Below are 17,753 nucleotides of genomic sequence, written 5' to 3'. Positions count from 1 at the left end.
GTCACAAGCTAGTATGCTGTGGGTTAGGGACTAAAATTGAAATCTGACAGCAAAATCCATATTATTTCTCTTATACTGGGGCAACTGGCTAGTGAAAGCAATGATTGTTTTAATAGGAAACATTCATTAAAATAGATGAAAACTCTATTTTTTAGTCCCTTAAGTTATATAAGATTTTACTTCCTCTTGAAAAAATGAGCTGCCTTGCAGTGGAACTTTTCTTGATGAATAAAAGTGATGAGAACTGGCTCTCTTTGAGCTTGGTGAAAAGAATGAGTAACTCAGCCCAGGCATCCTGCAGGCTTCTATCTCATGCATTAAGGCATCCAACAAAGGGGAAATGTTCTATTTGATTTTAGCAGAATGTGGGATCCATGCTGCTTATTTGTAAGTGTCTTCTTGAAGCAGGTCTCTTCCACACAGAGAGGTCAGAGTATTGGCGATCTGAATGCTCACGACCTGAAAGATGAACTTTAATATACCACGTATTTCAACTAGAGAATTTTAAATCAATCCTACTCTTGGCTTTGTGTTCCCAAGCAGCTCACAGCTCTTTGTCCAAAAGCGTTGGGTATAGCAATGAGCTCACAATGGCATCTCAATAAGTGCCTCAGAACCAAAGAGCAAAGCAAGAGGTTCTCTGATGGACACTCTGACAAAGTGAGCAACGCTGCCTAAAACACTACCCTATGGAACACCTTTAAGGATTCTATTGCATAAAAAGAATACAGTCCTAAGTATCAGTTGTCTTAAGTTCTTGAACTGGCATCTTGGTGGTCAAGTAAATTGGCTAAAGCCACCCTACAGAGATTTCCGCAACCCACAAAATTTTAAAAACAGGATTTTAAGAAGATAACTTAAGATGAAAATATGCAAATTAGTAAAAACTCATAAAACTATTCTTTTGTATCAGAATAAGCTACCAATTAGGGGTACAAAGAGGAAAAGAGCCAAAATGAGCAAAATAACCCAACCTTAATTGGCTTTTTAAAGTTCTAATCTCAATATATAACTCTTACTCCTTTGCAACTCTAAAGACTTTAAACTGCAAATTATCACTTTGATTTTTTAAAATGCTATGCCTAAAGGTCTTAACTAAAAAGCATTATCTTGGTTCTAAATTTAAAGCTTGTCAGAAGAAACAAAGCTAATTATACAGTCTGCTTAAAAGTATGTGTTAACTACGAATCTGTTGTTTAAATGGAAGAAATACAAGTTCTCAATGTGTCACTTTTCCAATTCTAAATTTCCTTTAGGATTCCTAGCAATTCTGTGTCCTCCTTCCCAAAACACCACTAGCACTGCTTACACACAGGGACAGGCACACACCACAGGGAGGTATATTGAGAGAGCACAATGTTCTTAAGTGTATAAATAAGAAACCCAGTAGTACACAAAATACAAAGATCTATAGAAAAACAATGGTGTTTCTGAAGTACCACCATTCATTCTCCAAATGGCCAGGCTTCAGTTTAACAGCATCTGGCTCAGTTTATGTAACAGGTTACTCCCCGGGTCTGGTGCTCATCACCTGTTGCCTGGACAATAGCAAAGTTCTGGTCTCTCTTTGTTCCAGCTGCTCCACCAGCCCACTGCAAAAGATGATTTCTTAATATGCAAGTTGTTTATAGTGGTCTTCTCCTTAGAAGCTCCACATGGGTCTCCCTTGTTGGCAGAATTATGTCCCATTGCTATTCTGTGGCATTTATGGAGCTTGAAAAGACTAATAATGTATATCTTAGTCTCTTTCACATCACACATTGCTGAGAAAATACAGGCAGTACTTTCTGATGAACAGTTGTCTTGTATCAAATGCAGAGATACTTCCAGCAACCCCATTGCTGCCCTGGAGACATAGATTATGATTGGATTGTTAAATGTGGGAGCCAAAGCTTACAATTCATGGCTGGAAGTATTCCATCTGTGTTTCATTAATTTACAAGAATCATCTATGGAGCTATTAAAAATTTGGATTCCCAGGTTCTAACTCCTCTCCCAAAGGTTCTTATTTGTTAAGTCTTGGAGAAGAGCCAGGAACCTGCAATTTAATCAGTCCCTGGTCATTCTTTTGCAACCCAAGCAGCAAGCCCACATTTGGAATCACCCAGAATTTATTCTCCTTGTTTCACAGTTGTGAAAACTGAGACACAGTGTAGTAAAATATTTTGCCAGTGCTCATGTGGAAGTTGCTAGAAGCCAGGACTGGAACCCAGGTCTCCCAACTCCTGCTGATCCTTCCCTGTGGGGCTGTCTGTACTAGAGCAAAATGGGGTCTCATGCAGCCATCTCTCTGTAGCTTCCTGCAACTCTTCACTGATTCTACAAAGACTTTGTCATTGGAAATCCTCCTTTTCATGAGAACAAAATTTCACAGAAAAGCCTATCACAGGTCAATGCAAGAAGGTCATTTCACAAAAGGCATTTTTCTGGCTCATCTAATTCATCAATGTGCACTGCCTCATTTACACTGTCTGTACAGTGGGAATAGAACCAGCTTTCAATGAATGGTTGCTTAGCATTTTCAGAAGCATGGACCATGATAAGAAATTCAGCCTCACCACCTGAGCTACTCTATGACAGATTTCCTGCAAACAGCAATATGTGGGTGGGTGCCTTTCTGTCACAGCATTAGCAACAAAGACAAAATGGAAAAATCAGATTGTCAGTTCATAATTTAGCATACTCATGAGAAAAGTTTATAAATGTTATATAAATGCCTCACAAGTTGACATTTATGTTTTGGGCCAGCTGAGATAAAGTTACCTTAGCTTGAGCTGAAATGTATACTTGGAAATGAATTTGATCCACCTGGTATGAGATTTTTTCTCTGCTGACCTTCTTGAAAACTAAAATAATAACTTGACATCTTTGATAGATTCATTAATTCATTCTGGATGAAACTAGTCTTATGTGCTCAAACAGAAACTTCTTAAATACTCCTCTGCTTGACTTAACTAATTTTACGTAGCTCCATTTCTTCCATGGAATAGTGTAAGTACCAGGGGAATTAGATTCATGGTCTGTTTCACAATAAGAAAATGTGCTTAGTAGGGAAAAAAAATCTTTAAAGACATTGCCAGCACTGGATTATAAAGTCATTGCTTCTTCTCACAAATAGGCCAACTTATTCAAGTAAGACTTAATTATTCATTCATCCATTCAACAAATATATATTGAACACTTACTATGGGCTAAAAACTGCTGGGCACTTGGACAAAACGAAGAGCAAAAACATATTTTCCTTGCTCAATAGATATATACGGGCTTCCAAGGGGATAGAAACATTAATCATATCAACACAGAGAAGAGAAGTTCATCGCACTAGGGGAGTGTAAATTGGGGTGGTGACAGTGAGGTCAGAAAAGCTTCTGAGAGCCACCAGCACCCCTGCTGGGACCAGAGGGTTTAGTAGTTTCCAGCTACAGCAAGGAGGGAAACAAAGTGTAAGTGTGATGAGCAAGGAACATCACAAGCAAGGATCATCATGGCCAAGGAACACACACCTGGTTCTAAAGAAATACCCAGAGCTTCTCAGTCTCTGTAAGAGGTAGTTGGGAATCCAGCCTTGAGGCTTGCACCAACTTTGTAGGACCTTGATCACATGATAGTCGGGGTTTGGTGGACAAAGTACTTGGTGAGAAGAAGATGACCTGGGGAAGTTGCTTTAGCCTGCACGGTGCTGGGCCCCCACATCTGCAAAGTGCGGTGAGCAAAGCCTACTGCCTAGGGGTATAGGAGGATTAAATGAGATCGAGTGTGTGCTGAGATTTATAAACTGAGAAGGAATACATAAAAGTGAAGGATTATAAAAATTATAGTGATTAATTCTTTTAGAGTATAGACTGTGCTCTGGTGAAATAAAATTGTGTATCACTAGGGTAACTCTGTGATCTGCTACCTTCCCAACAGACCATATCCGTTCTTTGAGCCCTCATAGAGTCTGTTGGGGACTTCAGTGAAGGATGAGAGCCTCCCTCAAAAACCAGGCTTCACCACCACTCAGCAGGCTTACAACTGCCCAGCCCTAATTGTCTACCACCTAAAGATCAGAGAGCCCTGGAGAACATGTATTTTGCCTAATGCCACAGGGGACCACAAGTGTTTTTTGAAATTCCTCACCCATAAGTCTTTGAACCAACTGGCAAAATTCTGCTGTTATCCTCACTCAGGGTCTTCCCTGAGCCACTGTAGAACCCAAAGGAACTTATACAAGAAAGTTTTAACAAAGTTATAATATGGTTATAAAATGAACATCAAGAAAATTCTTGACCAATGAATGTAATTAGGGACTGAAATTTTCAAGAACAGTGTAGACAGAAAGTAGGAAAAAAACAAATTTATCCATCCAAAGAGCAACATGTGGCTTGAGGATTTTCAGTGAAGGGGGATGGTCATTCTGATAAAGAATTCAATAAAATGAAATTAGCAAATTATGGCTTTAGTTGTATCAACTCAACCTAGATAGGGCAAATGAATCACCTGGTGAAAATAGATATTTAAATTGGTACAGAGAATTGGAAATTATTGTTTCTAGACAAAATACATTTCTGCCCTTGCTTATTTTCTCTAGGGGCCACATTATTGCCCTCAGGAAGTGGGCTTTTTTTAAATTAAAGTGGAAAAGCTTAACTTCTATAAAAGTTCCAGTTACAGGAGGAGTAGCACTTTCCCCTGTTTTTCCAGAGACCGTGCCTACAGGAGAAACCAGAAAGCAGCTGTTGATTAAACAGCCAGGGCAGCACTTCTATTAATTAATATTTGCCTTCCCCTTCCATGACAGGGAGGGTCACTGTCCAGGGGCCCAGAGGAGTCAGAACAGTGGACATTACTAAAGCACCCAAAGAAATTGGGTAGGTGTCTCTGTTTGTGAATAAATGGAAGGAAGAAGCTTGGACTCCCTTTTCTTAGCACAAACTTAAGTTGCACAGTCAGACAGTTTTATCCCAGAGTGATTTTAAAGCAGTGGTTGACTCCAAGGCAAAGCCAATTTCATGTCTTTTGGTCCTGGGTCGAAGAACACCAAGACTCTCAATGATTCAGTTTTCCCACAACACGTGGCTGTGTGTGTGCATGCACATCTCATCTGCAGGCTTCACCATCTTTGTTGGAGAGCCCCGGCTCCTGATTGCATTCCATTATTCAGTTGTATACAATACGGGTTCTCATTACAGCCTAGGTCAGTCTCCCACCTCTTCTCCATTGAATTCTGGAACTTCTTAGGTACAACACCAGGATAATGAAGCAAGAACACTGTTGCACATGGGAAATGTTTCGACTATGCCAAATAATAGGAATGATATTTCCTCCTGTGAGCAGAAAAGCTTTGAGTGGTACTTCCTGACATTGTGTTTGCCACAAACACCCTCTAACCTTTCCCATATTATTTCCTGTTCCCTTCTTGTGTTGTTTCTAGGAAATAACTCTGCAGGCCTATCCAAGTTACTCAAGCTAAAAAATTTGATGTATCCCTTATTTTGGCATTGTTCTCAATCCTTATCTCTAATCAGTTTATGATTTCTATCAAGTATATGTTCAAAGTGACTCTGCTATCTATCTCTTTTTTTCAATTACTTTATCTGATGCCTGAGTTTGGACTTTTGATCTCTTTCTAAACTCTTGCAACGGCTTTTTAACAGGCACCCTTCCTATGATCTCTTACTTTGTCGGTCCACCCTCTACACTTTCCCTAGGTTTATCTTTGTAAAGCAGAGTTTTGATCAGGGTTCTATTTAAAAACTATCTGACAAGTCTAAATGTCCATGTTCATGGTTATAGACAAAAACCATTTAAGCTTTTATTGTCTGACCCCCATTCACCTCTGTAACACACCTTTTATTCCATGCATCTTGGAGAAAGACAAAGAAGGTTATTTGCCATTTTTGTGTATCCCACCTTTTTTCCACACTTTCTTTTTTGCCCCCTGTGTCTTTAGCCCAGGATATCATTGCAAGGCCACCATCATTCTCTGTTACTAGCATGGGAAATACAATCTCATCCTTCAAGTTCCAACTCAAATGGCAAGAAGCTCTGTGGAACTTTCCCTATATTCTCAGTTCTAATTAATTGCTGCTTATTCTTAGCCCATTTTCCTTACATACATTTTGTACTTCATTATACCTTATTGTTTAAACAGATTCCAATTATGTTAATAGAATCACAATAGTCCAAGATGTTTTATACTTATTTATAAATTCTCTAAGAAGTACCTAGAGAATAGTGAATGATGAATTTGTTTGAGGAATTAAGAAAATGGGGAATAAAATCTAATAACTTGGTATATCACATTAGTAGGACATATAGTAAAACAATAGATATTCCAAAATTTTTTCTGAAGATGCTGACATTTCTAATTTTAAAAATTTTAGAAAATAGAAATAAAAGAGTACATCTTAAATATTCTGTCTTAACTAGCAATTAAAATGATAGTCTCATTCAATATGATTTATTCCTTACTTCCTAAAACCATATTGAAATAAAACCAATTTTTAAAATAAAGTTTAAACACACAAAGAAGCTTTGGTAGAAATTAATGAATTTCTGGAAGAATGAAATCACGGGTATAGAGATGGGACATCTTGAAGCAAGGCTAAGAAATGTAAAGCTGAAAATACTTAACTACAAAAATACAGCAAGGAACCACCATTCTACTTTTCAGAATTTCAGAAAAATGTGTCTCAGAAACACTAGGTGCAACGTCAAAAAAGAACAAGATCTGAGACTGGCAATAAGACAGCACCTGAAAGTTTATATAGTGATTCCACATACACACTACATGCAAAGCTCCTGGAAAACTGGATGATGCGTCTAAATAAAGGAATACGAAAGATTAGAAAACTGGATACATTAAGTGATCCTAATTTCCAACATTCAAAGGTCCCACAGCATCATGAAAATTTCCCATCTGAATCATGCTACAATAAAGTCCATCAGTCAAAAGCCCCATCCATGGGCAGAGTTGCCAGGGAGCTTTTTATTTTAACTGTCTTAAAAATCAATAACTAAGGATCACCTGGTAATGGAAAAATGTGAAATATATTTTTAAAAGGCCATGTTAATAAGAAAGGCTGTCTCTAAAGAAAACAAAGGTAACTTAGGAGAAAAAGAAAATTATAACAATTTGAGAAGGGATTTCTTTTCCTTTTGAGAATAAGACCAAGATTCCTTTCCTCATTAATACTATGTAAATTTATTTTGGAGGATCTAACCAAAGCAATAAGAAATAAAAATAACACTTTTTTGAAAAGATAAGTGAAGTGTAAAATTATTTATAGATTATAGCTTTTATAAAGATAAAATAAAAGATTTAACAAAAACTAGTTTTAAAATTAGAACACAAGTATTAAGGTGCCTAGGCACAAAATAAATGTACATATCAATGGCCCTGGCTGGGTAGCTCAGTTGGTTAGAGCAATTTCCCCATACTCCAAGGTTGTGGGTTTGATCCCCACTCAGGGCACATACAAGAAGCAACCAATGAATACATAAATAAATGGAACAACAAAAGTTGTGTGTGTGTGTGTCTCTCAAGTCAATAAATAAAAAAGCAATGTTTAAAAAAATAAAATAAATGGACATATCAAGAGCATTCATTAAGCACTTTCCATGTGCCAGCACTCTGCTACTAGTGTTATATACATTACATATGCCACAACGTCCTACTTAAAAAACATATTGTAAGAAAGCAATCCTCATTGATAAAAGCAAACAATAATATAAATAAGAAGAAGTGAACTTTAAAAACATGCAGACTCCTGGAGACTGCACTAGGTAGGGTTAGTGATACCGCCCTCCTCATCAGTGAGGAAAGAGTCTGCCATGAGCACCAGAGCAGCACCAGGGCCTGAGACCTTGCAGCGAGGGTTCCTCCAGGTCCAGATCCAACCACCCCCAGGCTGGTCCTATGAAATAAAGGAAGGTGGATTTAACTGTATTATTAGAGATACTAATACATTAACATCAGATCTCCCCAACCTATTGCTACCTCTCATAAAAACAAAGAAGTGAGGTGTTTCTAGATCAGAAAAGTCGTTCCCTAGCAATGAAAGTAAGTATATGAAAACCAGAACTAAGTGGGACAGGTGAGTAGCTCCAAGTGGCGACCATAGAGAGATAACAGCAAGAAGCATCTTGGGTTATGGATCTCCTGGGTGTGGCTGCTGTACGTGGGTGACACTGGAAAGATAGGGTCAAGTTTGAGCACGGCTTGAAGTGACTCAGTATTGGTACAACTAGAGAGAAGACAGGAGTCTGCAGTCAGTTAAGGAAGAAGCCCAGAGAGCCCTTCTCTACATATTACAAGGAGGAAAGAAGAAGCAGAAGGCCCAAGTCCTTCTACTTGAAAATCAAGGACTCCTCATGCAGTTCACTTAGTGATGATATTAGTAACTTCTTAATTAGGCTCCACAAAACTTTAGGGTCCAGAGGACTTTTGAGTTGCAATCAAGAAAAGTAAGGAGGAAGGATGAGATAAAGCAGGAACCTCAGAAGATTGCCATAGGCAGAGCTATAAGCGAAGAACAGGGATGATTAACAAGCTTTGTTTGGTGGTGGTTGTTTTTCCTCCTTCCGTGAATCCAAGACTTGGTTCAGTCATACATATCATTTGCTTGAATCAAGTCAGTAGATTTATGCACTAGGCTCTCGCATAACTGTCACCAACCTGCTCTGGACAGCTTGGCAGGTTTCTCATTTCAGAGCACTGTAATGAGGAAAGAGAGTCGTGCAGGCTCCTTCGCAGACCCAAAACTCAAGGAAGTGCTGGCATGTTTAGGCTGATGTCCAAGATGGTCTTGTCTGCAGAAAAGGCATTCTCTTAGTTGTATCCCAACTGTTTGTCTTACTCCTTTCTGCCTTGGCTTTTATGCAAGCACAAAGAGAAAAAGAAATGAACTATAGAGAAAAGCATTCTTCAATTTAAAAAACCGACATTTTGTGTTCACAGGAATAATGAAGAAGAAGCTATCGTGACAGAGTGCTCAGTGAGGCCGATCTGCTGTATTTGTTGTTTCATTTGGTTTTTTGTTTGTTTGTTTGTATTTTAAGATTCCTCCACAGGCAATGTTTTAAATCAAATCCAAACTTAACAGCTAGCAAATTGTTTTACTTCAATATATTTATAATAACTTAATGAGTATTATTGAAACATATTGAGAATTACTCACCAATCTTTTCTATCACTTACCAATTGCCTATGTTATTTTCAGGTTCTGTTGACAACCTATATCCATTTAGTTTCACAAGATATATACTGAAATATTATAATGTTGTTCTTTAGTTTTCCCGTATTTTTGCCTTGAGTAACATAATAAAAATTTTAACCTCCAGTCTATAAGATGGAACACTCTAAAGCTAACCAGAATGGCTTATAAATCGTCTCTTAAGTAATCAGTCTGGACCGTGTGAGCTATCTGCCAAGGTAGGAAAAGCTTTATCAAGACAAAGGGCTAGGACAGAGCACACTGCTGTACCTTGTTGTCTAGAGATGTGTTTATTAAGCACAAACTCATAGACTTATAGAATATAGGATGAGGCCAGTTCTTAGAGACTCTATACCCTTCATTTTACAAAAGATTAACCTACAACCTAGAAAGAAAAAGTGGTTTTTCCAAAACTCGTGGTGAAGTTAGAAAAAGAGCCAAAAAAAAAAACCCAAAAAAACCCAGTTCTTGGAAGAAGATATTTGTGGAAAATAAAACTGATAAAGTATTTGTATCTATCATATATAAAGAACACTAAGAAATCAGTAAGAGAACAAAGTAAGTGAATTAAAAAGGAGAACAAGACATTTTAATAGGCTGGGATGTTGCCACAGAAATTTAGTTAGGGAAGCTTAAGCCAATATGGTCTGCTTGTCCTTGCAAAACCAGAGGTAAGGGAGGAGATCAACCAGGTGGGCACAGCCATCTGAGGAAATCACCAAGGATTCAGGTTCTTTCCTGTTCAATAGTCTTTCTCCTTACATGCCACAGAATCCTTCTTTTACTACAGGTGTCTAGTCTGTGTTCTAGGGGGGGAAAAAAAGAAACTTCAGGGACAAAAAGTAAAAGACACACTTTTAAAGAGTTTATCTGAAAGTCCTAGTGATCTCCACTCATTTCCCATTGGCCAGACTTGGCTCATGCACACACCTCTAGCCTCATGGGAAAATAGGAAATAAGTTTAACTGGATACATTGAGATCTCAAACAAAATCGGAATTTGTTGGTAAAGAGGTAAATAATACATAGGAAGGAGAAATGATTAACAGTACCCACCAAAGAAAAATTGAGGCAATACACACAAGAGGAAACTTAATGTTCAATACACATTAGAAAATCCTCCTGGTTCCCCTAGTAATCAGCAAATTAATTAATTAACTAAAATAAGAAGACATTTCATACTCAGTCAGAATGATAATGCTATTTGCCCCCAAAATGACAGTAAAGGTGAACTTTCTTTTACTGAAAATCAAGGCATACATTTACACTGTGTTTTGTAACTTACTGTACACTGTTACTTTGGAGTACAATTTAAAAATATCTCATATGTCCCTCATTAACCAAAACAAATGGCACTTTTAGGTACCTCCTTAGAGAAGTTTTCTATGCTCAGAGAGACATATATAGGTGTTCTCAGTACTGACTATGTTAGATAAATACTGGCAAGAACTAAGTTCCCTTCATCAGTGCATAGATAACTAAACTGATAGATACATTAAGGCAGTGAATAGCTTAAATGTACAATATATGTGTCAACCTGGACTGAATCTTCGGCTTATATTCATAGCTCTCCTAACTCTGGCTTTTGCATGTCTACGCACTATTCAGTTGTACCCCAAGTCTACTGAGGTTCATAAAAATCTCTTTGGCCTCTCTACCAATTTCCACAAACCTTTTTCTCTTACTGGTACTTTTAGGAGCATACAGAATTTGCTGAAGGTTTTTGGGAGATGCAAAGGAGTCAATTTAGAAGGCTTTGGCCTAATCCCATTTTATATTCACTTCTCAGCATCTCTCTCTGTTTCATCACTGTCCCCAGAATTGACCCTACCTACCTCAAGCTCCAAATTGCTTGGCTATATGCAAGTCTTGTTTGTCTCTATGCAAGTCTTCATTGCCCCTTCCTTTAGCCATCCCCCTACACACAAGAGACCCTGCGCCTTTTAAGACCCATGTAAGCTGGATTGTTTAACAGCAACTCTAAGTTAGTTTCAAGGAAGAACCTGTCAACAAAGTAGCTTACCATGCAAAACAGCTCAGTAAAATTCTGATGCCAGGAGTTCATAATTGAAGAATGAGTTTGCCATCTCATTACTAATCAACATTACTTTTATTGAAATCGATCCCTCGTCAACCCTCAGGAAGATTATTATTAAACTGGTAGTGTATCAAACAATCAATGACATCTTAGCATGCAGAATATAAAACTAATTAAAAATTCAGTCAAATAACTTTTTTGAGAGTGCACAAGAGAAGTGGCAACAAAAATTTTTTTGATATTTTCATAGTAAATGATAGCTGTGGTCTGAAATTATTCTTATGAAGGCCCATCCTTAGCTACTTTTATAAGTAGGAATAATAAAACTATGAAAAAAAGTGTTCAAGACAAATAACATAGCCCAGCTAGAAGTGTTTACCTTTGCTGTAGAAGAGATATTTAAAACATCTAAGTAGTACTGAATAATCATCTCTCTTATAGTCACAGATATATTTACTTAAAACATATTTCGCAAGCAGAATAGCATGTAACAACCATATGGCTAATAATTTACACAATCTGTAAATCATGGCTGAACTGGACATTTATTTTCTTCTAAAGAAATATGGTAATTTATGGAATGATTGAGAAGAGTTATGTGTTACAGAAAAGGGAACTTTACATTTTGATTATGTAGGTAAGGAATGGAATTAAAGTGGTCCATACTGATTTATCGCTAAGCACCCTACGCCTATATAGACAGGCCTAGGCAATCTATGTTTGCTTATTTATACACAAGGGTTTAGAAAATGCCATCACCAGTCCTAACATACACATGCAACTGACTTGTTTACTTCTAATCCCTCTCAAATCGGTGTTAATCAGAGGTATGAGTATTTTTAAATTTTAAAATGTGAATCTGGCTCTCAGATTCTCAGTCTGAGTTTAAATGTCCCAAATGGCAAATAAACATTCATTGTTATCCTGTGGGTACTGACGCTGTTTTCTTCCGGAAGCTCTTTCCCCTGCCTGTACTTATGCCTACTAGCAGTGACCATGAGTCAGGTGGTGTGGTAGAAGGAGAAGCACAGAACCATTGCACCTGCATGATTTCCAGCCCTCCCTTAATGATCCGAGTAAAGCCTGTACTCAGTCACACTGATGGCAAGTGATGTAAAAAATAGGACTGGATGGGGGCGGTGAGGAGGGGAGGATCACCATAATAGGCAGGGCCTGTTCAAATGTGACCACGTAAATCTAAGCAACCTGAGTATAATAAAACTTATAAATCTCTTTTGTAAGCCTCATAACCCATCCAGTCATATCCTAATGGTTGGGTATCAACATTGTAAGAACTTATAACAAAGATGAAAATATCCTATTATAACAGGATAGATTTAATCACATATTTTCAGTTTGTATATTACCTAATTCTAAAAGTAATAGAAGGTACAATGCAGTGATAAGTAACTAATCATATAGCTGGTTGAAGTTAATGTAAAGTATAAAGATGTATGGAATGCAAGAGATTTATACTTTGATCCATAATCTCGGGCAATGCTGTCCAATAGAACATTGTACTCTGATGGAAATATTCCATGTCTGTGGTTTCTGGTATGATAGACAATGGAGACATGTGGCTATCGAGCAATTGAAATGTAGCTAGTGTGACTGAAGAACTGAATTTTTAATTTTATTTAATCTTAAATTAAGAGTCACACGTGGTTGGTGGCTACCATACTTGACAGTGAAGACCTAGGCTACAAATATTTTCTACAGTTGAGCACTGAACTTAGGTCTGCCCAGGGGAGAATAAAGATGCTCTGAGCAAAATGAGTTGGTGAAAGAAAGTACCCTTGTTATCCAGGAGAAGTAGTCTCCTGTTAATTCCCAATGTCTAACAGGAATATAGTTCATAGGCCTTATCCATACAGTGATTAATTTATTGATGTGATGGTTTTTTTGAGGACACAGCAATGTCATTCATGTTGCCATTTTTTTATGTAGACTGGTACTAATCATTGCTATAGAAATAACACTAAACCATGATTCAGAAATGATGACACCTTCATGGGAAATGAAAATGTGTGGTTTGGTAACCTTACTTGTTACAGGAATGAAAGTGAGAAAATCTAGAGGAATAGGTAGAGAACATGTACCTTTGTCTAACTCTCTCTCTCTCACACACACACACACGCAAACCAGCATCTCTGAACCGATAAACAAAAAGCTGTATTTAGTACTGCAAATCCATAAATACAAGAACATATAGCTATTAAAATTATATGTTTGATTAAAAATATCAAACTGAATTTTAAGTAAAGAAAGGAGAGCATAAACTGTATATATGGTAAAATCTATATTTTGTGAAAAGTAAGATATACATAATACCAATGTTATATATTATACATAAAATTACACTGGAAGTAAATACATCAATAGGTGAAAGTCAGTTCTTTCTTACTGTGAAAGAAAGTGGTGGGGTCATAACTGATACTGCTTCTTTATTGTATTTTTAATATTTGTAAATATTCAAAATTAAATATTTAAAGTGTCATCAATAAAAATAAATTAATACAATAATTAAACAAAATATTTGTTTTGTCCTAGCTACAGTTTTATATGACTAGAGTGGAACTTATACATGATGATGTAATTTGAGTTATGTCAGAACTCCCTGATTAATTAAGGACAAGACTTAATAACAATAGCACAATCCTGGGCATCCTAACTGTTTAGATGCCACCAGAAGCATCATCCCTCTTCTTAAATATAAGATGGGCTCCCTGTGTCTTGCTATTCCACAAGGCTCTGTAATATACTTATTCCTTCAATGAGACAGAAAAGATAAATGAGAATAATCTGTATCTCATGGGTTGTTGAGACAGAGATTAAATGAGATGAATCAGGTAAGGCATACAGTATGGTGATTAGCACATATAGAGGCCCAACAGATACTAATCATCCTTTCCTCCTTCCTTTTCTGTGTAGATGGGAATGGTTTCCATAGAAATGTGTGAAACACACTTGCAAACATTTGATTTGCTGTGGAAAGCCATATTCCTAAGAACATTATGAAGAATTACCTTGCTTTACACATTTTGTAACAACTCTCATTTTGGTCTCTCTCTCCAAGTTTTGGTTACGACAAAATAGCTCTGGGCTCCACTGACTATTATCCCTAGAAACAGGCCACATCCAATAGTTGGACCCAAAACAATAGTTTAGCTGCTTCTTGGAACCACGTGGCAACTGGTCATGTAGAGACAACCACTTCTCTGATGAAGCAGAGAAATATCGAAGGACACTCCTTCCAAGAAAGTCCTTGTTCTCTTCTTGGACCCAAAGGCTTGTATTAACTCTAAAATAAGTAAACTATTTCCTATATTTAAAAAAGATAGAAAATAAAGATCTCAAATAGGCAAGTTTTCAGTGTGGATTTAATTCTTCTATTTTGCAAAATATGCAGAAATTATAATGAAATTTATCTAAATCTCTTGCATACATCCAAAGTGTTTACACAGAATCTGATGAACAGGTACTTGGAAGCTAGGCAGAAACAGGCAGGGGAGAAAAGTGAAGAGCAAGCAAGAATAGATCAAAAGACAGCCTGCAGCTGCTGCTTCTGTGTGCAATATATCGCATCTCCCTAACGAAAGCTTGAAACCAAGGACTGCCGACTTAATTGTGGGGCAGAGTGAGAGAACTTGCACTTGTCAGAAGAGTTTGAGAAATACATTCTATTAAAGAGGTATAGACCCTCTGTTCTCACCAATCGTGACCAGCTGCAAAATGCAAACTTGTTCTTCACAGCAGGAATAATTCCATTATGGAACCATATGTATGCAGGAGAATAACCCACTTGATTTTCTGTCATTTTATTTTAAACATATCAGTGGATATGCCAGGAGCAATCACATTGAAAAGGGATGCAAAGTTATTACCAATTTTAAAAATGTAAAATTCTTTTTTAAATAAAACAGATATATAGTATTATGCTTTTAATGAGCTCTAGCTCTGTTAAAAATATATTGTATAAGACAAATGACCACTCACAAGTGATATGTTCATTTGTATCACAACTTACGATCTTTATGCTAAGCAAAATACCCTGTAAATATAATATCTTATATAACCTGTAAAATGTGGAGCAAAACAATCTGTCCAGTAGACACAACTGGAGCTGTTCACCACATGTTTCTTGTCCTCCAACAAAGCACCCCTTTTCAAATGAGGCACAGTCTTAAGACCAACAAAATTTGAGCGAAGCCTATATATGTTACTTCCAGGTCGATATTTGAAGAGCCAGCTAGTGCTTTGATGCCCTCCCTCTTTCCCTGTGCGTTGGTTCCCAGTGTTGCTCCAGACAGGGAAGAATCTGTCAATCAGCATCCCAGAATAATAACAACATGGGATCAAGCCCTCAGCTAACCCTCAGTGGTGATGTAGTGTGAATGAGAAGTAAGTCATGTTTTAAACCAGAGACACTGCAACTTAACCTAGCCTGTCCTGATTAATGCTGACGATACAATTTAATTTTAGTTTTACATATGGTTGTCTTTTTTATCACATGGAGCCAACAAATATCTATTGACTCAATCACTTGTTAACCAAATATCATTGAGCACTTACTCTCTGGTAGATCCTGGGGAAACCACCAGAGGCAGGACAAATTCTCTGTCTTGTGGAGTTTGTATTCTAGAAGGAAGAGGTGAACAATACATAGGCAAATGCCTTTAGAAGGCCATTTCAGATTATAAAATGGCCTGTAAGAAAACAGGATAAAATGAAGGAAAATGCCTGGGAATGAGGCAGAAGGTCTAGGAGCAGAGGTGGTTTGGAAGCTCAGGTTTGAATAACTAGAAGGAGCCCATTGCAGAACTAATCACGGAAAGCATAATCCAAGCAAAGGAAAGAACATGTACAAAGGCGGCAAGTTTGATCTGCTGCTGGGACAGGAAGAACACCTGTGCAACTGAGTTTAGTGGAGGCAGGGAGGAGGGAGTTGAGACTGGAAAAGTAAGAAAAGATTGGTGCCACCCCTAATATTTGCGGGTCTAGGGAAAGACCACAACTGGAGATCCTTGGCCCCACCCAGCCCTCCCTTTTTTTGGTCTCACTCCACGAGGTAACTTATCACATGTGTGTGGCTACCCCAGAGCATGGGGGCACAGCCCTCTCCCAAATATTTAAACCTTGACACCTCTCAGGGTATCTTCACAGTGACTAGTCCCCTGGGAGCATTCACAGTGGTGGCTCACTCTTCCCTCAGATGACGATCCAGAGAAGGAACCTGCTTAGGCCCAGGAAGTAGGCTCTTTGTCACTGGGGCAAACAATTCTAGGAGCATGATCTAGGACAGGGGAGACAGGAGAAGGCCTGGGCTCTGGGCAGCCATGTCTCCTTGACCCTAAAGACCCCTTCCCAGTGGTGGAACCTATGACCAGAGAAAGACTAGAATGGGCGCTTCCTGTCAGATCCACGGTGACACTGGTATGGACCCTACCAGGTCCAGTCCTCTATGCCTTGGTGAAAATGTCCAAGAACTTGTTATGCACAAATAGCAAATAATGTGCTTGGCTCTGAGAAGAAACTAACACAATCATTTCTCCCTAAGCAGATGTGAGTGACGCAGGCATGAGTCTGTCAAAATGCATCATTACCTTCCTCTCAATTTTACTCTGAGCCTACAACTGCTCTACAATCAGACTGTCTTTTTCTCTTTTTTTGTAGTGTGCATAAATTTATATTTTTTATTTTTTAATGTTATTTTTTTATTGTTGTTCAAATACAATTGTCTCCATTTTCCCACCACCACTTTCCCCGACCCCAGCCATCCCCACCCACCCTCAATCCTACCCTCCTTTGGCTTTGTCCATGGGTCCTTTATACGTGTTCCTTGACGACCCTTCCCCTTCTGTCCCCTGTTATCCTCCTTCCCTCGGCCCTCTGGTTACTGTCAATTTGTTCTTTATTTCAATGTCTCTGGTTAAAAAATGCATTTACAGTACACTTAATATCTGTGCATTTTAGCATATGCAAATTATCTCCATACAAACATAATGCAAATAAAGCATATGTTGGAACCCTTATTAAGACATAAATAAGACAGATAAGTAATATAGCTGGCTGAATAGAACAACAAAAGGCAGTGATTTACTTCTGAAGTAGCGATCTACCACTATTTCTATTACTGCTGCTACTACGATAACTCTGCTGTATTCGACAGGGTAAATCACCTCTGAATCACTTTGGCACAGAGTTCCTCAAATTAATTAATAATTTATGACCAGTATGCCAGCTGATCTACATGACCTCCTTCTCAATGCACTAACAAGTTCTTGGATAGAGGTACTTTCACCCTTTGTTTTTCATAATACTATCTTTTAGCCTGAAACTTGACACATTATATAATATGCACTCTGTAGGTTAACTCCAAAGTCATGGGAAAGGAGAAAAGTGTCCTGTTTTTGCCACTTTGTTTTTTTCCCTAATTGTTTGGAGTATCACTGAAATTCCTATCAAAGCAAAGTTTTCTTTCCTCCTGTGTCACAGCACACTGTTTATACCTCAACCCAG

This window comes from Desmodus rotundus, chromosome 2 (genome assembly GCF_022682495.2).
Source record: "Desmodus rotundus isolate HL8 chromosome 2, HLdesRot8A.1, whole genome shotgun sequence".
Lineage (NCBI taxonomy): Eukaryota > Metazoa > Chordata > Mammalia > Chiroptera > Phyllostomidae > Desmodus > Desmodus rotundus.
This window is presented reverse-complemented; position numbering follows the sequence as displayed.